The sequence below is a fragment of the Myotis lucifugus genome, unplaced genomic scaffold, assembly GCF_000147115.1.
Source record: "Myotis lucifugus unplaced genomic scaffold, Myoluc2.0 scaffold_165, whole genome shotgun sequence".
Taxonomy (NCBI): domain Eukaryota; kingdom Metazoa; phylum Chordata; class Mammalia; order Chiroptera; family Vespertilionidae; genus Myotis; species Myotis lucifugus.
Genome location: NW_005871213.1, coordinates 2,533,129 through 2,556,181, shown reverse-complemented (window position 1 = coordinate 2,556,181; position 23,053 = coordinate 2,533,129). Strand labels below are relative to the sequence as shown.

General features: G+C 37.5%; 1 pseudogene across 1 annotated transcript; it reads right to left on the bottom strand.

The window, feature by feature from the left end:
• Window positions 1-1,356: 1,356 nt before the first annotated feature.
• Window positions 1,357-1,834, bottom strand: LOC102430029 (annotated as a pseudogene). Its single transcript, XR_330265.2, has one exon. The product of XR_330265.2 is annotated as a ubiquitin-40S ribosomal protein S27a pseudogene (transcript).
• Window positions 1,835-23,053: the final 21,219 nt, after the last annotated feature.

The following is a 23,053-nucleotide window of genomic DNA, read 5'->3' as shown; positions in this document are numbered from 1 at the left end:
TTGGCTCAGTGGATAGAGTGTCGGCCTGTGGACTCAAGGGTCCCAGATTTGATTCAGGTCAAGGGCATGTACCTTGGTTGAGGGCACATCCCCAGTGGGGAGTGTGCAGGAGGCAGCTGATCGATGTTTCTCTCTCATTGATGTTTCTGGCTCTCTATCCCTCTCCCTTCCTCTCTGTAAAAAACCAATAAAATATATTAAAAAAAAAAAGAATGAACCATAACAATGGTTATTTGGACTTTCTAAAGTCGTTTATGAACACAATCCTATGGATGTGACCTATTTTTCCCATCTCGGAAAGAAAAAAGATGTTTCAGTAGCGTTAAGGTTTGTAATTTGGGGACTTGAGGAATGGAGTAGAGATCATTCTATTTTCATGGGACTAAAATTAAAGATAATATCCATGAAATGTCTAGCTCAGCTCCTGGTATACAGCAAGCATATAATTACTAATATCTGTTATTATTAATATTTTAAAAAGGAGCTTTTTCACCCCTTTTAGGGTTATATGAAAATATACTAATAGAGTTTCCTGTTTAAGGGATCTTACCTACAAAGGATGGGCTGAAAAATATTTACCTTTATGTTTTTAAGTCTATTACATGTTTTGAATATTTATTTTTCAGAACACTTTATTAATTCATAATTCAAACATTATATGTTTGGGTCAATCTATTTTCACATGTATAATGTACTATGTCAGGTCCAATGGCAGTTCTTTTATTATAAATAATTTTTAAAAATGATACAGCTGTTTTTATTACAGTATACAAATTTTATTACATAATACCAATTTACCATTTTAACAATTTTTAGGTATACAGTTCAGTGGCATTAAGTACATTCACACTGTTGAATATAGCACTTTTGAACGTCACTTTATTTAAAATAACATGTTTTGCTCTAAACATGTTATTTTAAATAAAGTTTTTCCTTTTTTAAAAGTTTTATTTTATTTTAAATTTATCTTTATTGTTGAAAGTATTATAGTTCTTTCACTTGGGGCTTGTTTCTTTTGGCTGACTCTTTGGGTTTGTTTCTATGTATTAGGTAGATCTGCTATGACTCCCAGCCTTGGTGGGTGTCATGCAGTGGATGACCTGTGGGATCCAGTGGTGCAGTCTCCCTGATCGCCAGACCTAGGTCTAATAATTATCCTTGTGCACTTCGTGTGTGCCCTCCCGTTACAATTGAGTCTTTTGGGGTTTTTTGTCAGAAACACAAACTGGTTTATTATCTAGACAGCTGATATTAAATATAATGGAATTCTTCTGCCGAAGTATAGTTTATCAATTTGATTCATCAACTTTTGATGCTTAAAAAATGTTCACCAAAATAAAATTAAACAATTAAATGTTAGTTCATGTCTTTTACTAACCCAAATACAATTACTTGTCTTCTGGTTTGTTGAAACATTTGCCACAATAATGTCTGTCAAGGTGGCTGGCCATAAACACTCCAGCACCACATTCATCTGAGGGCACTCCCGAAGAAGGCGACTGATTTTGCCATTCTCATCCACTTTGTGGTATTTCAGGACAGCCAGCTTCACCTTCTTTCTCTTATGCTTATTCTTCTTGGGAGCGGTGTAAGACTGCTTCTATCTTTTCTTAGCACCACCATGAAGTCTCAACACAAGATGAAGAGTGGACTCCTTTTGAATGTTGTAGTCAGACAAAGTATGTCCGTCTTCCAATTGCTTGCCAGCAAAGATCAGTCTTTGCTGATCAGGAGGAATTCCTTCCTTATCCTGGATCTTGGCTTTTACTAGTATATTTTCTATCGTATCAGAGGGTTCAACCTTGAGAGTGAGGGTTTTCATGAAAATCAGCATCCCGCAGATTGCAGATCGGTAAGACAATTGCTATTGGCTGTTCTTTTGTGGGCTCATCCCAGTGAAACTCAACCCCCAACACAGTGTGCAGTCTGCTGTGCAGTTACTTATCACACAAAGTGGAATTCTCGCAAATTTTGGAGCCTGTGTATATACTACTTCTGGAGCTTATTGGATCCTGCTCTGTTGTTTGAAGCTGGCCATTGGGTTTATTGGTTTTGAGCCTCTTTGGAGTGTCTCTGGTACAGGCCAATGTCAGGTGCTGTTTGTGACTGGCCCTGTTTAGAGCTATCAGCAACCCATTGCTTGTAGCTCCCTCTGCTAGCTAGAAGCAAATGGGAAGGACCAAATTGTGCACCAAGGTCTGTTTTTTCTTGCTCAGGGCCCAGAGGCAGGTCAGACAAAAACTCAAAACAATAAGAGATCTGCCTCTGCCTGCAGGCTGATTGTTAGTCTCAATCACTTCATGAGCCCCAGGCTGTAGAGCTCAATGGAGTGTTTACCTCACAGGGTGGGGAAAAAGGGTTTCCAAGGGGTGGGGCAATTTCTTCCCCCCAGGCAAAAATTGCATGAATGGGGAAGCTGGGCCTGAAAAAGATGGTTTCTCGTGTATGGAGGGAGGAATGACTCAGCACATGGGTCCACAAGGTGGTCCTCTGTGTTCTCTCCCCACCAAGCTGCCCACCCCAGACTCTCCTCACCCAGCTCTAGTCCACTCTGTCCTCCCACTGCTGGAGCCCAAGGTAAGTGGCTGCAAACAAAATCTCGTGCGTTGGCTCCATAAGAGGGTGTCTGCATATCTAGCTGTCTGTCCCTGCTGGACAGAACCCCTGGTGCTTTTCACAGCCAGATGTGATGTAGGCACCTTTCTAAGTTCTGGTGCTTTGGGCTGGGGAGCCCTCCAGGTTTGGGGTTTAGATCCCAGACTTCTCAGGGGGAACCTCCCGCAATTGAGATAATCCTCTGGAGCTTCAGCTGCTGCCTTTGAAGTGTGGCTCCTCTGCTCTTCCTCTTCGATGAGGTCTCTGTATGTCCTTGGTTATAAGGGTTCTCTCCAGCTAGTCTTCAGTTGGTTTTTCAGGATGATTTTTCTATATTTTTGTTGTAATTCCAGTTTGGTCCTGGGAAAATGTCAGCATAGCTTCCACTTAATCCACTGCCATTTTCCTCCAGTCACTCAGTTTTTCCTTTTTTTTTTTAAGGAAAAAAAAAAAGAGTGACATCATAAAAAAGAGCAGGTGCTTTTTTATTTGTTGAATAAATGATTATACTCTTTTTTCAATACCACCAGCCTCCATCTCCTTTTCTCTGGACCACTTTGCACATTCCCAGAAGAGACTTTGAAACAGAAACGCACTTTACTTTCTGCTATAGGTGAGGCAGTAAGGATTGACTAAGATCTTAAAAACATAATGTTGGCTACTGGCCTAGGAAGGAGAAAGCATAAACTACTGATTATTTACTTATTTAACAACTCATTTTGTACATATGTGTATATATAATGTATAATAATGGGTTTGACCTCTCCTCTATTTCCTTTTGATTACCAAGCTGATATGAATTGGTTACTAGGGTTTCCTAGGGAGTAATTCTGATCTAGTCTGAACACTATACACTGTATTGGACTCCACTCATTTCTAATGTTGTCAGGAGTATTCTGGGATGTCTATGTTTGTCTTTAGGATTCTTATTCTGAACTCTGTATCTTCACCTTTGCATTTATTTTGCAACATAATCTTTAAGAACTAATTAGTTCTTAATCATTTGATTTTTATAAAGCTTTGATTCACTTAAAACAGATGGCTGGGTAATCTGAGACCATTAAAAAGACACTTCTGTGCTTCTAATGACTTTTGGAGTAAAATTGCACTTATGCTACTTATTGCACTTGTGACTTTAGAAGTCAATACTTCTTAATCAGTGGTGACTTTGCCTGCCAAAGGGGACACTTAGCAAACATATTTGACTCTCATGACTAGAGGTGTATTCACCTAGTGAGTAGAAGCCAAAGATGCTGTTACACACCCTACAGTGTACAGGACAGCCTCCCCTATTCCCAAAAGAGAATCTGACCCTAAGTTTCAAAAATATGAAGATTGAGGAACCCTGACAGGAAAATGACTTCACCTTTCTATACTTAATTTCTTCATCTACAAAATGGAAATAACCATGTCTACTTATGAGGTTTTTGTGCAACCAAAATTAGATAGCAATACAAACAGAGGGATCCATTAGTAGAAACCATATATATGGTAGTTATTAATATTAAATAATATTAGAGCTGGAAGTTTTTTGAGAGCATGTTGATCCACTGTCTTGTATCATGCACCTGTTCTGTCCCATTTCAAATGCACCTGGCTTCTCCTTTACTCCAGTAACTGCTAAGGGGAACACTTCTGTGCAGGCTCTGAACTCCTTCCCTTCAGTGCAACCTGAGATCACTTTGTTTCAGGCTTCCATACACACCTCTCATTTCCTGACCAAGGCTTCTCTGACATCTCTGGGTGGACATCTGTGGGACCCTGAGCCGAACGCATGCAATAGTACAACCATGCCTGACTGATAGGGCCCTGAGTTGATGAATACATTCTTCCTCCCGCCTTTTGTCCCTGAGTGGACTGCTCTAACACTGCTCATGTCATGAAGCTTCCAGAAGGTTCTGAGCACCAGTAGCTCAAAATAGTGGCCAACTGGACACCATACAGATCATTCTATTGACTTCTTCTCCTTTTCTGTTTCGTTACTCTTGTCCTTCATTTCTGCTCTCTGCGATCATTTCCCAAATACACTTTGCATGTAGGCATTTTTCCTAGATTCTGCTTTCAAAATTCTGGTAGTGACACATCTCATCCAAGAGATAGGAAAATAGAGGCTCAGAAAGATGATAAAATGGAGGTTCAAAAAGGCCACACAGTATGAAAGCCAAGGCTAGAACAAAACGTCTTGACACTTTTTCAATCCTCTGTCACCACACCATAATTTCTCTCCACATTATAGTTTGGCTCAGCTCATGAATGCTATTTATGTGATAACTATTTTGGTTATTATTAGGGACTGTTAAAATATGACAAGGAGGCATATGCTAATAGAATATGTGGATTTCTGGAATGCCAGCAAAAACTGTTTATATCATGGTTAAAAAATTATTTAAAGTATTTTATGTATTCTACCATCTGGAATGTCTACAAAAGTATAAAATTATATCTCAAGGTTACATGATCCTTAAATATCTATAATAATAAAAGGGTAATATGCTAATTAGACTGGACGTCCTGCCAGATGTTCTTCCTTCCGGACAAAGCCACAGTGGGCAGGGGCCACGGCAGAGGCCCCCGGCTGTGGCAGTGGTGGTGGTGGTGGTGGGTGGGGGCTGGGGCCAAGGCCCTTGCACGAATTTCATGCATCAGGCCTCTAGTAATTATACATATAACTGTACCTCTATAAGGTTTGTATAACAAAAAGTATTGTTAAAAACTTTCACCAAATTTCTGTTATTCAATATTGTACAAAATCTGCAGATCATTTTAATACATGAAACAGTCGTTGCCTCTGAGAAAACTGAATTCACACCTAATAGTGCTCAAAACTGTTGGTCAAACATGTTATAAAAAGAGGATTTAGAGGTAGTTCTTAAGGCATCTCTAATAAATATGACAAATTAACAATAAGCAGAAATACACTGCCACTTTATGTGGTATTTCCTTGGCCTGTCTAGTAATACATATTCCAGAAGATAGAAAGAGCATGGTGTTCTTCTGCATAGACAGATCTGTCACAATCTAGTTTGCAATTGCTCTTAATGAATTGTAAACTCATGCCAAGTGGGAGTTGATGCATTAATCCATGTTAGTATTTGTGAAAATGCATGTGAACACAGTGAGTGAGTCATCCTAGTTTGGATTACCTTGTCCAAGAACAAAAATAGCATCTGTGAGCTCAAACATAGCATTAAGCCACAGTTTACCCAACTCAGAAAAAATTGGACTTGTTCAAGTGGTGCTGGATCAGGGATTTTTTTTTTTTTTTTAATCAAAATGGTGGTTTTGTTCTAAGAGGAAAAGAGATAGTTTTGCAGACAGACCATAGGATAACCAGTTCTGGTGGATGGGGACTGGACTGTTATGTTAGAAAGTATTCATGTCTTCCACAGAAACAGCCGAAAGAGAAGCAATTAATTATTTTTTGAACAGGTGTAGAAAGGTTTTGCAAATCCAAGATTACATCTCAGGAAAGCTTAAGCAATACCATTGGCTGGGATGAAACTTGCCTCAAAAAAGAGATTTTCTTGGTGGGACTGGCCCACCAATTATCTCTAGTCTACTTGACTTTAAGGCCCATTTAATATGTGACAAAGGATTGTGTGTCTTTTTATTTTATTTTATATATTTTAGAGAGAGAGGAAGGGAGAAAGATAGAAACATTGATGAGAGAGAAGCATCATCGATTGGCTACCGCCTGCATGCCCATACTGAGGATGGAGCCTGCAACCCAGGCATGTGCCCTGATCAGGAATCAAACTGGTGACCTCTTGGTTCTTGGGTCGATGCTCAACCGCTGAGCCACAACGGCTAGGCTGGGCTTATGTGTCTTGTTAAATAACTTGGACTTAAGAATACTGGCTAGACAAAGGCAGTAATAAAACCCAGAATGACTTCAGATATTTATTTATTTATTTATTTATTTAATATATTTCTTTATTTATTTCAGAGAGAAAGGGAGAAGGAGAGAGAGATAGAAACATCAATGATGAGAGAGAATCATCGATCGGCTGCCTCCCGCACAACCCCCACTGGGGATCAAGCCCGCAATCCAGATATTTATTTTACCAACAAGCAGGAGTTAGAAAAAACTGCTGGCAGGAAAGACTATTTTAATGCTATTGACATAATACAATACCAAGATAATGGAAGATTTCACTTAAGTGTTAAGTGAGGGTGGTGAGCACACATTCAATTTGGGAGTAAGAGGAAATTTCTTCACCTGTTGATTGAAGGAATATAACATACTTTCACATACCTATTTTGTGTAAGTTCTTTCCAGCATTGTTTGCTTTTCCTCAGATACATATTATGCTCTTAACACTTCTTAGCATTCATTCATTCAGTCAGCATTCACTTAGATATTTATGAAGCATCAAACATGTGCTAGAGTCTATACACAGCAAGAGAAAATAAATATAAGATTGCATGAAAACTGTACTGAGTGTGGTAGCACAAATTTTGATTATCGCTTTAGAGGTGGTTATAATCTGACAGAGGAGTCTAAACTCTATAGGACAGTGATGGCGAACCTTTTGAGCTCAGCGTGTCAGCATTTTGAAAAACCCTAACTTAACTCTGGTGCCATGTCACATATAGAAATTTTTTGATATTTGCAGCCATGGTAAAACAAAGACTTATATTTTTGATATTTATTTTATATACTTAAATGCCATTTAACAAAGAAAAATCAACCAAAAAAGTGAGTTCGCATGTCACCTCTGACATGCGTGTCATGGGTTCGCCATCACTGCTATAGCATGAATTTACTTTTTTTGCTTCATAAAAAATAAGCTTTAAATAAAAAGACAAGAGATGTATATTCTATTATTGCCACATTTCTGAGTATTCTTAGATTAGTCACTCTTCCAGCTGTTCGTTTCCAAATTTGTAAAATAATGAACTTGCAACTTCAAAATGTTATGAGCTGCTCAATGTCATTAGTTTTTAGAGAAATGCACATCCAAACCACAAAGATATATCATTTCACATCCTGTAGAATGGCTATAATAAATAAGACAGACAATAATAAATGTTAGTGAGCGTGTGGAAAATATGAACCCTCAAACATTGTTGGTGGGAATGTAAAATAGTACAGTCACTTTGGCAGGTTCTTAAAAAGTTAAACTTAAGGCTACCATATAATCCAGCCATCCCACTCTAGGTATTTACTCAAGAGAAGCAAAAGCATATGTGTACAAAGAGACTTGTGAGTGAAAGTTTATGGCATTTTTCCTATAGCCAGAAACTGGAAACAACCTCAATGTCTGTCAAGCTGTCAGTGGGTAGACAAAATGTGGTGGATTTACATCATTGAAAACTTTTAGCAATAAAAAGGAACTCCTGACATATGCTACTTGATGAATGAACCTCTAAAAACGTTATGCAAAGTGAAAGCATTGAGACACAAAAGACTATATATTGTATGATTCCATTTATGTGACATGTCCAAAAAAAAAAAGGCAAATTTATAAAGACAGAAAATAGATTAGTGGTTGCTTGGACCTAGGGGGAGGGTAAGAGTTTAAGTAGGAATGAGGGATCTTACTGGGGAGGGTTGGAGGGTGTGACTTATGGGTTAATTTTATGATTTGTATAATGAAATGTACCTCAGTAAAGTTATTTGAAATAAGCTCTAAGAAATAGGGGATGGCTTCTGATTCCAATATTCTTTGAAAGACATGCAGATAAAGAAAATGGCTGGAGTCAGCACATTTTCTGAATGAGATTTCCTTCAGTGCTTCTCATATTGTGATTTAATCTGTTTTGCCTCAGACTTTAATACTTCAGATCCATCACGTATATGCCTGGGGGGCCACCATGTTTTCCCAGATGGATAAAAAGGTTCTGAGATATAGTAGTTAGCTTGTAGTCTATGGGGATGGCTCTACCGTGAGCATGAGCTTCAAGTCATCGTACTAAATAAAGGTAGCTGCTTGAATAGTGAAGGAAATGCAAACATACAGAGTTAACACCTGCAGAGCCAACCAGGAATTTGTGCAAAATATCTTTAGATGTTGTTTTCTGTAAACTAATTCACCATTCATAGATATATTTTCATTTTTATTTTGTTTGCCAGCCATATTTTTCTTTTAAAGTTTTTTTTTTATTAATTTCTCTTAATTCACTAAAAGAATAACATGTTAACCCTTCTTTTCTAAGGATTTTTAATTTACATTATAAATCAGGAAGTGAGATAACTTAGAAATGGAGCTCTAGCCAGTTTGGGTTCCTGGTTCCACTCTGGTCAAGGGCACATACCTTGGTTGCAGACTCGATCCATGGCCCTGGCCAGGGGCATGCAGTAGGCAACCAATCAATGTGTCTCTCTTACATCGATATTTCTCTCTCTCTCCCTCTCCCTTCCACTTTCTCTAAAAATCAATGGAAAAATATCCTCAGCAAGGATTAACAACAACAACAAAAAGAAATGGAGAAGAAAATCAGTGAATAATGATATTAGAAACATCTAGGCCAGCAGTTCTCAACCTGTGGGTCACGACCCCTTTGGGGGTCGAACGACCCTTTCACAGGGGTCCCTAAGACCATCGGAAAACACATATATAATTACATATTGTTTTTGTGATGAATCACTATGTGTTAATTATGTTCAATTTGTAACAATGAAATTGGGGGTCACCACAACATGAGGAACTGTATTAAAGGGTCACGGCATTAGGAAGGTTGAGAACCACTGATCTAGGCAAATAGAAGAGAGATAGATTTCGATTAAGCATAACCAATGGACACAAGACACTGGGGAATAGCGGAGGCTGGGGGAAGGTCAAGGGGGGAAAGAAAGGAGACATATGTACTACTCTTTGTAATACTTTAAGCAATAAAACAAAATTTTAAAAAATCATATTAAAAATTGGGTGAAATAAATTGGAACTAAAGAATTAACAGTATGCCGAAACCGGTTTGGCTCAGTGGATAGAGCGTCAGCCTGCGGACTGAAGGGTCCCAGGTTCGATTCCGGTCAAGGGCATGTACCGGTTGCGGGCACATCCCCAGTGGGAGATGTGCAGGAGGCAGCTGATCGATGTTTCTCTCTCATCGATATTTCTAACTCTCTATCTCTCTCCCTTCCTCTCTGTAAAAAACCAATAATATATATATATATATATATATATATATATATATATATATATATAGAATTAACAGTAAATTTGGAATTAATGAGTGAGTGAGCAAAAAAAGTGGATATCACCTGTATTAAAAAAAAGCAAATACTTTTCAGTTAGTCAGACTTTGGATTTTGAATCTTGGTCTTTCAATGACTTAGGCAAGACATTTAACCTTATTGAACCTTAGTTGTATTCAGGTCAAAGATTATTGGGTTTAATGAGATATTGGATATAAAATATCTGGCACTGTGCCTGGTACCATGTAATTCCTAATAAATAATGCCAACCTCCCACCATTCCTTCCAGTTTTTCTTCCCTCTTTGCATAGCAGCATAACTGCTGGTTTTCCACATTAAAGTTCAGTTAGTAAAATACCGAAAAATTTGATTCACAAAGTCAGATAGAATTTACTTTCTATATATATACCCTGGTGCCTGGATGTCTTTTCATATTTGATCTGAGTAAAGACCGAATTCCATCTGGAGTTTATAAAACATCTTTCACTTGTCATTTTCAAACAGATTTTTTCCGCATGTGTCTACTAGATGATTTGAAAGCTGTAAGGAGGAATAAAATTGTGTGAAAGAATTCCAAGGTGGTATATGTAGGTTTCTCTACTGTAACAAACATTTTTTTAATTATTAAAATCACCAAAGTTTCTAATCAAAATTACCAAATAGATTTTCCATAAAATAGAAATTGCATGATTTTTATTAATATATTCAATTTTCTCACTGTTACCAATGGAATAAACCCAAAGTTTTTAGTATAACAATTACTAAATTGTTATACTTCCATCATTGATTGAGGTTTCTATTTCATCTTTATCATATATTTTTCAACTTTATTATTTGCCAATTGCACTTTATATTCTCATCTAAATCTCTTAACTTCTCATTACCCCTCTATTAAGTAGTGTGGGCAGTGATTCAAATGTCGTCTCTGTGATTCAAAACTCTTGTTCTCTTTCTACAACAGAATGCTTTCTCCTATTGTGCTCTTACTAGATGAACTTTTTCTGATACATACTCTGTACCTTCCCATATCTATGCTTTTGTTCACAATATTCCTTTTGCCTTAAGCACCTTTTCCCTTGCCTATTATTCTATTTATCTTCTGTGGCTTAAATGATAACATTTTCAATGATGCTTCCAGTTGGAATTTTAGTTCCTTTCCTTGTACTCCCAAAGTGCTGTGTACCTTTACTATGACACATTTAATTTAATTACTATGGCAGAGACAGTAATTGTTCCTCTAAGTACCCATTTTAGTTAATAATATATAGAACTCCCAATTTTTATCTGACCACATGACTTCCTGAAACAAAGCAATATTCTTAGATACCCTTGTAGATAGAAATGGCCATATGACTAAGTTATGGTTATCCTATATAATAAAAGGGTAATATGCAAATAGACCAAATGGCAGAACAACCGAACTAGAGTGTAATATGCTAATAATATGCTAAGGCTGCTCCACCGCTTGCTATGACATGCACTGACCACCAGGGGACAGACAGTCAACTGGTCGACCAGTTACTGTGACGTGCACTGATTGCCAGGGAGCATTGCTCCGACTGGTAGGTTAGTTTTCTGCTGGGGTCCGGCCCATTGGGACTGAGGGAGATGGGCCAGACATGCCCTGGAGCCCTCCCACAGCCCCTCCCCAGCCCGACTGTGCACCAGTAGGGTCCCTCAGCCTGGCCTGCACCCTCTTGCAATCCGGGACCCCTTTGGGATGTCGGAGAGCTGGTTTCAGCCTGATCCTGCAGGCCACTCCCCTTGGGAGTGCGACAGATGCAGGGCTCATGGCTGGCAAGTGCTGCTGCAGCAGTGCAAGCCTCTCCTGATCTGGACAGATTGGGCGTGAGCACAGTGGGGCAGGCACAGTGGGGCCGGGATGAGCGGGAGTGGCAGGTAGGAGCTACAAGCGGTGTTGGACTGCGGGTTTCAGCCCGATCCCTGCAAGTCACCCAGAGGGACCCCACCTGTGCACGAATTCGTGCACTGGGCCTCTAGTTGGGATATAAGTGGAAATGTCCTGTCACATGCATTCAGGGGACCCTTAATGGGAGGGTGCTTATCTTTCATCCCTTCCTGCTGGCTGCAATGTGTTTGACATCTTTGATATCCATATTGGGCCAAGAATGAGGAGGAAGGTCAGGTCTGTGGTAACTTTAAAACTATCTTACCAGTTCTAGTCTACTACTAGATTTTTTTATGGTGAGAAAAACTTCTGTTTATTTAATCCACTGTTATTTTAGGGTTTCTATATTTGAAGCTGAATCTACTTGATATAATTCTTATTATTCCTAGACAGCCTCTGTTCTCTACCCAAACCTGTCTTCCTCTCCCTCCTAGCATGATGAATAACAGCTTGAAGTAAGGAGCCATGTTTTATTCATTTTTCACATTTACATAAACATGTTAGAGGGCTAGATACTTATTCATTTATTCAACAAATATACTACGATATGTCAGGTACTACGTTAGGTAGGAATAATTCAAACATAGCGCTTATACTGATAGAGCTCAAAATCTAGTGGGGAAGACAGACTCTGAGTTAGCAACATTAACAGTGAATTATATTTACCTGGGAGATTTTAAAAACTACTGAGAACCATCGCCACTCCTCCAGCCCCTCTACCTATTAAACTAGAATCTCACGGGATGGGGCATGGGCATTTCTGTTTTAGGAGCTTCCCAGGTAATTTTATTGTGCATTGAAATTGAGATCCATTGAATTAAACCAAAAGGAAGGCATAGCAGTAACTTTGACTTAATCACTAACAACTACCATGTGAGAACTATATTAGTTTCCTATCACTTCCATACCAAATGATAGGAATTACCACAAATTGGGTTGTTTAAAATCCAGCCCCCCCCCCCCCATAGTTTTGAAGGTATAGACAGGGCCCCATTCCCTCTGGAGGCTCTAGAGTAGAAGCCTTTCTTGTTTCTTTCTTTCAGCTTCTGGTGGCTTGAGGAGTTCCTTGGTATTCTGGGTTTGTAGCCTCATCACTCTAATCTCTGCCTCCATTTGTACATCTGTCTATCAACTTCCTTTTCCTCTTCTAAGGACACTATCATTGGATTTAGGGCTCACTGAAATGATCCAGGATCATTTCAACATAAATCTGCAAAGACCTTTTTCCAAATAAGGTAACATTTACAGAATCTAGGAGTTAGGGCATGGACATGTCTTTTTGGTGGCCACCATTCAACCCATTTCAAGAACCTACTTTGTATTAGGTACCAAAATAGCTTTCATGTGTTGAAAACTGTTAATGCTAGATGATTGTTACAAAGAATTCTATTCTCTCTACTTTTATATATACAGGGTGTCCCCCCAAAATGCATACACACTTTTACAGCTGATAGCTCAATTTTGAAAATGAAATGTATTTTAATAAGCACTGCCTCTATAATTTTTCAAAGTGTGGATATACATTTTGGGGCTACCCTATATTTAAATTTTCATTATAAAAAGTTTTATTTAAAAAAGAAAAATGTATAATTCATTTTAAAAAGTATAATGTGTTTATACTTATTTAATTTTAATACTAGATTCATGAGGTAATAATATCCAAATTTTACAGATGTTAAAATACATATTACTTAACTTTGTCCTTTTAATAGAAAACAGCTAATTATATCTACTATTAAAAAATCAATAGTATTATTCATGGAAGTGTAATATCATATATAATAAAAGCCTAATATTCAAATCAACTGAACGGTGGAATAACCGGTGGAATGACCGGTCGCTATGACATGCACTGACCACCAGGGGGCAGACACTCAACACAGAAGCACCCCCAGCCTGCAGGCCCAGGCTGGCCAAGGCGGGTGCCAGCAGGGACCCCCCAATTGCCCCATCTGTTGCCCCACAGATTGGCCCTCACTGCTGGCCAGGCCTAGGGACCCTACCCGTGCATGAATTTCATGCACCGGGCCTCTAGTGGTATGATAAGCACAGATAAGTCCCCCCCCCCCCGCAAAAAAAAAATGATTATTCTGGGATAGTGCTATACTACCACACAAAGTGGGAAGTCTTGATGCATATTTTTAAAATAAAAATATGTTTCTTTTCAACTCATAACTGCTTTTTATTTCTGCTTAATGTTTCTCATGGCTTGAGAGAATAAAAGAATGGTTCTGTATTTTCACATTATCTGGTCCCATCAAAATTTAAGGCAGGCTGAAAAATATGTTTTGATGTTTTAATTTGTTTCATTGTGATTTCTTACCAGCAATATCTTCCCATGATATCCACTCAAACATGCAGATATTTGCAGATGGGATATATTACCATTTTACATTCTAAATTTTAATTTCTAATGATGATAGTTGATATTTCAGAAAGAGCACACATTTTAGAATCAAACAGGTTTTATGTATATTTTAATTTTAGAGGAGAAAATCATATCTACCATGTAGGACTGGCTTGAGAATTAAATGAGACTGTAGGTACAAGAACCTGGTACACAGTTTGCATTCACTACACGTTAGTTACCTTCCTTCCCTTTATTTACCTCTCAAAGCCTAATGGATAACATTAGCTAAATTTGAATTTCCAATAGAAACAATATTTTTTGCTCCCTAGATAAGGAAACCTTGATTATTTGCATTAAAAATCTATGATTCAATTTAGAAAGTGTTGAAAAGATGTAATTTTTCTTCAAGAAATGTGTATTATTGTCCTGACCAGTGTGGCTCAGTGGATACAGCGTTGTTCCACACACTGAAGGGTGTGGGTTTGATTCCTAGTTGAGGGCACATACCTGGGCTCCGGTCGGGTCTGGACACATGCTTCTCTCTCTTTCTCTCTTCCGCTCCGCCCCACTCTTTCTAAAAATCAATGGGAAAAATATTTTTGGGTGAGGATTAACAAGCAAACAAAAAGAAATGTCTATTATTAAATATCAAGAGGACGGAAAATACTATTTCTATAATATGTTCTCCAGAAACTCCACTAGTTATGATTTAAAATATAGAATTCGTAGGCATTCATAGTAATTTAGAATATCTATGAAACTTTACTGCAAACACTTATTTACAGTTAAAAAAAATAACTAGGAAAAGGTGCTATTTTACTAAGTTTCTAAATTCAATCCCTAAAAAATTTTTTGTCTCTTCGAAAATTGCACATATTTAGATGTACACAACAGATGATGTGGCTTATTATTTCAGAGAAAGCTCAGAATAGGTGGAAACTAATTAAAAAAGAGTCAGGTCTTTAAAATCATAAACACCCGCACATACCCAACAGAATGCTAAGGAGTGAAAATAAAAGCTCAGCACCTAATTAAAACTCATACTATCCAATTATGCTTTAAACAGTACATAATTAAAACATGCATACATTTAGTAGGCTATTTTCTAAAAGTGAAATGTGTTTCAAATAGGAAGTAAATAAAAATTTTTACAAATTAGACTGCACCAAATTTAATTATTTTTTAGTAATTAAAATGCCATTCAATTGAATTTTAAAACTACCTATCTTTTCTTTTAAAAGACCTTGTGAAGCTAAAACCTCCCTCTGGTTCCATTTATGAAACGTTTTGAATGGATGGACACTTGGGCTAATGCTTTATGCTGAATCCTCCACTGATTTAATGACAATGCCACCTAGTGACTGGAGGTCTTTTTTTTTCTATGGTTTGGGCTTCTGACTGTATATGCTGCGACCCTTTAATACAGTTCCTCATGTTGTGGTGACCCCCAACCATAAAATTATTTTCGTTGCTACTTCATAACTGTAATTTTGCTACTGTTATGAATCGTAATGTAAATATCTGATATGCAGGATGTGTTCTCAGGGGTCGCGACCCACAGGTTGAGAACCGCTGGTATATGCTGATAGTGAAAATTTACCTAAATGCTCCAAAATTCCCTAGGGGAGGACTGGCCTTAATAAGAATGTGAAATATATATTACCTTTTGTTTTGCCATCTTCCTTTTCTATGCTCTTTCTTTGAGCACACTTCTTTTCTTTTCCTGCTGCCACCCCAGCTCTTCTTGTCACCTGGAGAAATGGTTTACTAAACAAGAGGGTTTTAACTGTATTTCTTTGAATGCTTCAAGGGTGCCTTCGAAGGGCAAGGGGGTTGCTCAGAGGGATAGACTCCAAGTTCATCAACCTGCTCCAATCAGTCTGCTTTATTTTCTATGCTTCCTTGTCAGATTTTGTTTGTATTGAGGTTTTAGCAGTAAATAGAAAGTTTTTGTGAGCTACATTAATAAGACTTTGACTTCCACTGTAAAAATTCTCCGACACACAGAAAAGTTGAAAGAATACAGTGAACTCCCATATGTCCTCTTTGTAGATTCAACAGTTGTTAACATTTTAGCCTCTTTGCAGAATTATTTCAGAGAAAATTGCACACCTACACAGTTCTGCATATGTCTTCTAAAAATAAGGGTATTCTCTCACCTAGGCAAAATACTATTATTGCATCTAGAAAATTCACAACAATTCTCATATATTATCTAAGGCTTAGTACATAAATAAAACCTTCCCAGCTATCCCCATTTGCATTTGAATTAAATTTGGAATGAGAGATTGATAATTATGACAGATAAAAATAGGATTAAGAGTGAACATTTCAGCCGAACCGGTTTGGCTCAGTAGATAGAGCGTCAGCCTGCAGACTCAAGGGTCCCAGGTTCGATTCCGGTCAAGGGCATGTACCTTGGTTGCGGGCACATCCCCAGTGGGGGGGCGTGCAGGAGGCAGCTGATCGATCTCTCTCATCGATGTTTCTAACTCTCTATCCCTCTCCCTTCTTCTCTGTAAAAAATCAATAAATATATTTAAAAAAAAAAAGAGTGAACATTTCAGGCAGAGGAAACAAATTATATACAGGGAAAGAAAATTTCAGAATATTATAGTTTCCTGGAGTGTAGTAAGTAGAATGTGACTTGGTGAAGCATAAAACTAGAAATATAGGTTAAAGCCAGGTAGTGGTAGCTAGAATATTATACTAAGGAGTTTCCACTTGAATCAGCAGGCAGTAACTGTAAGAGAATGTACAGTTCAGCCATCCAACTATATTAAATATTGATGAGAGAAGAGATTACTACTTGTGCAGTATTACAGGTTTATAAATAATTTTTTATTAATCTGTTCACCATAGCAAAGGTTAATATGGAACAGGGTGGTAGAAGACATTATCACCTTGAAGTCTTTTTTTCAGCCTTGCTTTCTTATCCCTAACAAAAAATAATGCCTCCCTCCTGTATGCTTCCATAGTACTGACTTCAATCATACATTACAAGCAGCTGTAACATGGTTATTTCTGAATGTGTCTCTTGCTTCAGTTCCTGGACACACCCCACAAGGTGTGTCCTTTTCTTATTTTGTGTTCCTTCCTATTGAATGGATGATTTGGCTCAATAAGGTCAATTTAAATCTGAAAACATAATTTCTCTTATTAGTTGGCTGGAAAATTGATTCTTCTCATTCCTCTTCTGGATTACTTGAAATATGGGATTGGCTTAGCTAATTATATCTTATCCTTCCTCAGTGTAGTTAAGGAGAAAGAAGAAATTAAAGTAACAATCACTTCATCTTTTTTAAAAAAGTTTTCTTCTCATTAAGAGTTGAAGTACTTTTCCTACTCTATCCCTGCCTGGCCACAGTATACTCCTTTATTTTCTCCTTACAAGAGTCATTTTATGAAATAATCAAAAATACTACAGAGATGACAGAATCTACTTTAAGTCAATATGCTTTAAATGGTATGCTTAGTTAAAATCAAGATATTCAGTCAGGGGAGCAGAGCTCATAATGGCTGTGAGTAGAGTAAAATGTAAAATTAGATGAAAGAGAAGATGTATATGAAAGAAACTCTATTAATTTTTCTTCTCGTAAACATGAAACCATAGACATTTACTTAAACATCTGTCCTTTATACAATTTGAAATAAGAAAAGCAAAGTAAAATGATAGCTATTATTAGTGATCTAAAAAGAGTCATTATGAGTAATATAGGACAGGATTCCTCTTCCATTTAAATCTATTTATTTCACATATTAGAAAATTTTCCCCTACGATTAGAATTGAGGCATTAATGACTAGATACAATCTCATATGGAATAAATCATATTTCTTCAGAAGCAGTTCCTGGGTTACAAACCCAGAAATTAGTACTTAGCAGCCTAAAAACTTAGTCCTTTCCTCTTTTTATGTGTGATTCTGACATTCTTACTTAATTCCAATGTCTCTAATTTGCTCCATCTGTAAATCAGAAGATTCTCATGAAGGGCTGGCATGCTATAGTTGAACATATTTTTTGCAAATAGGTGTTGGGAATTCAAGGTAAAAGTGAGACAGAAATTCAAGATATAGTCAGTGTTTCAGTCAAGCTCCAGGCATTAAGAAAGATGCTAAGTATGTCTTTCCTAAATATATTATTAGTTAAAAGTGATTATCTTCCATCTGCATTTTAAAAAGTATATAGTCTCAGGATTTTTGTCTTTCAGTATGCTCTTGGACAGTGATGGCGAACCTTTTGAGCTCGGCATGTCAGCATTTTGAAAAACCCTAACTTAACTCTGGTGCCGTGTCACACATAGAAATTTTTTGATATTTGCAACCATAGTAATACAAAGATTTATATTTTTGATATTTATTTTATATATTTAAATGCCATTTAACAAAGAAAAATCAACCAAAAAAATGAGTTCGCATGTCACCTCTGACATGCGTGTCATAGGTTCGCCATCACTGCTCTAGGATATACTAGATTTAATTGCAATAATAGAGTCTTGAACTCTTGCTCAAGTAAAGAATTCATCATCTTCATGGTATTTTTGTGGCATTTATGTATAAAGGAAGAGAATAGGGAATTGTAAAAGTGCTTCTATGGCATGAAAAAGAAAACTCACACTATTTATATTTCAGGAAACAAGGATGACTATTATAATATTACTAGAGGCCTGATGCACGAAATTCGTGCAAGAGTAGGCCTTCCTCCCCCTGGCTGCCGGCACTGGCTTCCCTCTGGCACCTGGGACCTGGGCTTCTCTCGCAGCCCTGGTTTTGTCCGGAAGATCATCCAGAAGGACATCTGGTCTAATTAGCATATTACACTTTTATTATTTTATTATTATAGATTACCAGGGCAAATAATAATAATGAAATATTGATAATCAGAATCACAAACTTGGAGGGTTACCAGGTTATATTTCTAACAGCAGAGTAATCTCAAAGTTCCAGGTGCCCCAAAAGACTCCTTTGTATAAATGATACTTTCAAGGACAGTTTCAATAATCTAACACAGAACAGATTACTTTTTTTCACATATATTTCATAGGAATATAAGATCGATACTTTTGTAGATGTTCTCAATTCACTTTATAAAGCAGATTTATATGTATTGCAGCTGTAAAGAGAGGGAAACATTTTATCCTTCCAATAGTTCTGAGATTCTTTCACCATCATTTAGGAGCACATGCAATTTTAAATCTTAGCACTGTAATATCACTATAATATCATTACTTAGCACCAAGAGGGGAAAGGGCTGACCTAAGAAACTTAAAATATGCAAAAGGAAAAGGTACAGAGAATTTTTACAAAGGAAACCTTGAGACATCTAATATTTTCCATTCACAATTCTTTTCTTCCTTTTAAAAAAATTATCTTTATTGTTGAAAGTATTACAGATGTGCCCCTTTTACCCCCATTGACCCCCTCCATTTTCCTACTATTGTCTGTGTCCATGAGTTATGCATATATGCATATAAGTTCCTTGATTAATCTATCCCACCCCACCCCACCTTACCCTCTGAAATACATCAGTCTGTTGCATGTTTCAATGTCTTTGGTTCTATTTTGTTCCTCAGTTTATTTTGTTCGTTAGATTCCACGTATAAGTGAGATCATATGATACCTGTTTTTTTCTGACTGGCTTATTTCACTTATCATAATACTTTCCAGGTCCCTCCAGGTCTCAAAGGGTAAGAGATCCTTCTTTTTTTATAGCTGTGTAGTATTCCATTGGTACGTAAACACAGTTTGTAATCCACTCACCTGTGAATACTCCATCTTAAATTAGGAACTATGTAGTCTCCCCTAAACATCTTACAAATAGGTTCTGATATAAATAGGTTCTTATCCTCAATGTGTGTGACTGGCCAACTGCCTTCTATATGGCACTTGACAGACCACGGACACACTTGAAATGGGTTTGACAGACCATGGATACATTTGCAATGGACAGGAATACAGTTGGAGGGTTCCTTATAAGGAGTGGACATATCCCTCCTTTAAAGGATAAGGTGCAACGCCAAGTCACTCTCAGTGGAGACAAAGTGCAGAGAAGCAGTCCTGGCATTACTCTTTTGTTTTAAAAGGTTGGCTGGGTTCTTGATCTCGCCAACAGAGCAGATAATATCATAGGGCGAATATGTTGCACGCTGAAATCATTTGCTTCAGCCTGTTCACAAGGAGAGTGAAACTTTTCCTGTTTGGATCTTTGGGTGCTAAAGTGTTGCATAGTTTTTAAAACTTCAAGTTTTATAGAGAGACAGAGTTGTGATGTACTCTGCAAGGGGCATATTTTTAGTGCAACATTGAATATAGTTGTTAATGCTGGTTTTCAAAAACAATTTCATCATTCCTTTGACAAAAATTCAGAGAGAACAGTCACTAAATATAGGTCAGGTTTTCCCATCTTTCTCTGGAGCTAAGTAAAAAAGTACTAATTCTGTAAGTATTAATTAATTTGAAGACCAGTCTCATGCCCAGAATATTTAGGAAAGGAAATATTCCCCTCCAGATGTTAGACTGTCACCTCAGATGAAAGACATAGTTATCATAGGGATTTCTCTTCAGTGCTATGTGCCACGGATAGCAAACTCAACATTTAGGAACATTTTGTTGCTGTATCTTTGCCATAGAAAAGAATACAGTTGCAGGAACCAGGTGCAGGTATATACTTTTGTGTGTGATTTAAATACCACATAGTCCTGTAGAATAAATTCGTTTCTTCTTACATTTGATGCTCAATGACCAAACCAAGAAGGTCAGATGGAACAGTGCAGTAGTTAAAAGTTATTAGAGTAGTCACTGAAACTCATTGGTACTTTTGGTTTTATGAGCATTTATAAATCCTTTTACATTGATGAAAAAGAATGGACTAAGCCTCCTGTTTAGTCTCTTTATTGTGTGACAGTTTTCAAGGAAGGATCTATTTTTCAGTGAGAAAGTAGTCAAATCAGTTTCTGAAAACATGCACAGAAGGCAAAAAAGGACGTTTACTGACTCATTTTCTATCACTTATTAACTGATAGCCAGAGACCAATTTTATTTTCTCAGAGTTACTCACAGCTTTTTTCCTTATGACACAAAATATTTTAAATTAACTTTAATATAATTTGATTTATACACACACACATATATAATACAGGCATATTAAATACTATATTTAAATTATGTTGTTTAATCTTTAACACAATGACTCTATATTTGTTTTTCATCCCTGTTTTTGGCACAGAGCTATTAAAACCCTTGGAATTTCCCAAGCAATGAGAGCAATAAAGGTGTCTTATTGTGCAAATGAGGTAAATTTGGGACCTCAATTGAGAATGTGGGCTGGTTGCCAGGAGAACCAACCATGTGACTGGAGAGTTGGCACTTTCAAGCAGTTTTGTAGAAATAAATCCTTCACCTGTGAAATCTGATGCTATCTCCAGGGAGATAGTGATAGAATTGAGTTAGATTGTAGGAAACCCAGATAGTGTCCAGATAATTGCTTTTTCTTGGTGTCATCTTTAACAAAATGAAATAGCCAGTTGTTTATCAGCAAAATGAGTTTTGGGAATAGCAGAGAATTGCAATTTGAGGTAAACAAGCTATGGCAGAAACCTTAGGCAAGTCCAGAGAACCAAGGGGAGGCATGTTCTTGTATAGAGAAAAGGGAGGAGTTGAGAGGGGCTCTTATGACAAAAGGAGTTGAAGTGTAGTGGCTTTCCATTGGCTGAGTCATGGTGGTTTGCTATTGGTTGGGTCTGTTGCTAGGCAAGGAGAAAATCATCTTCCTCCTGGAGTAGTAAAATAAGCTTCCTTCTGTACAGAAATGTAACAGTATGCTTTTCTGTTGGAGTCTGGAAAATTTGAAGTGTGGTGACTGGTAGTATGTGAGAGAGAACTCTTCCTTCAGGACTTCTGGAGTTCGTTTTAAATGAAGTTTTCTTTATTCATTTTCCCATGGTGGGGTAAAACTCCGCCCCCTAAGCCTTGCTACTCCCAACACACATTAGGTACCAGAACCTACAAGAGCTCCCAATTTGTACTTGTGTACTTAATTCTAATCACATTACCTTGCTCTTTACCTGAATAACAACTAGTTCTTTTTGCAATGAACAAAATCTTATATAATAAAAGGCTGATGTGCAAATTGACATAATGGTGGAATGACTGGTCACTATGATGCGCACTGACCACCAGGGGGCAGATGCTCAATGCTGGAGCTGCCCCGTGGTGGTCAGTGTGCTCCCACAGGAGGAGCTCTGCTCAGCCAGAAGCCTGGCTCATGGTGAGCACAGCAGTGGTGGCGGGAGCCTCTCCCACATCTGTGGCAGCGCTAAGGATGTCCAACTGCCACAGGGAGCGGGCCTAAGGTTGTTAGTTGGACATCCCCTGAGGGCTCCAGGACTACAAGAGGGCACAGGCTGGGCTGAAGGACCCCTCCCTGCCCCCCCCCCCGCCCCTAAGTGCATGAATTTCATGCACCAGGCCTTTAGTAAATCTATATAAAGGGCATAATGGAATTATCTTAATATGGTCAAATTTATCAGTCTTGTTTTGTGATGAGTATTTTGTGTCTAGTGAAGGGCTTAAAATTAAAAATAAAACATATTACTCTAAAATATGCTTTTCTAAACATTAAAGCACTGTTCTTTTTCCATTTTTGTGTGGTTTAAAGTAGGTACCTATTTTCATTTTCCCCCTATTGATAATTAATTGACCCAATATCATTTAATGAACTAGCTATCTTCACCTAACAAATTTCAATGTTATCTGTGCATATATAGCTTTTTAAAAATAGCTTTTGATGTGTGCATGGTGTCCTTTTGTGCTCACTGGTTCAATGCATTGATTTATTGTCTTTCTTTGAAACCACTGTAGCACAGTCTTAACTATTTTTGCTTTGTAATAAGTTTTTGTATCTGATAAATCAAGTTTTAGTTTCTCCTCTTCTTCTCCTTCCTATTCCTTTTGTTTTGCAAGATTTTCTCAACTATTCTTATCTATTTAGTCATCAACATAAATAGGTATTAGAGTATGAAGTTTTATAAAATATCCTATTGGAGGTTTGATTATAATTTA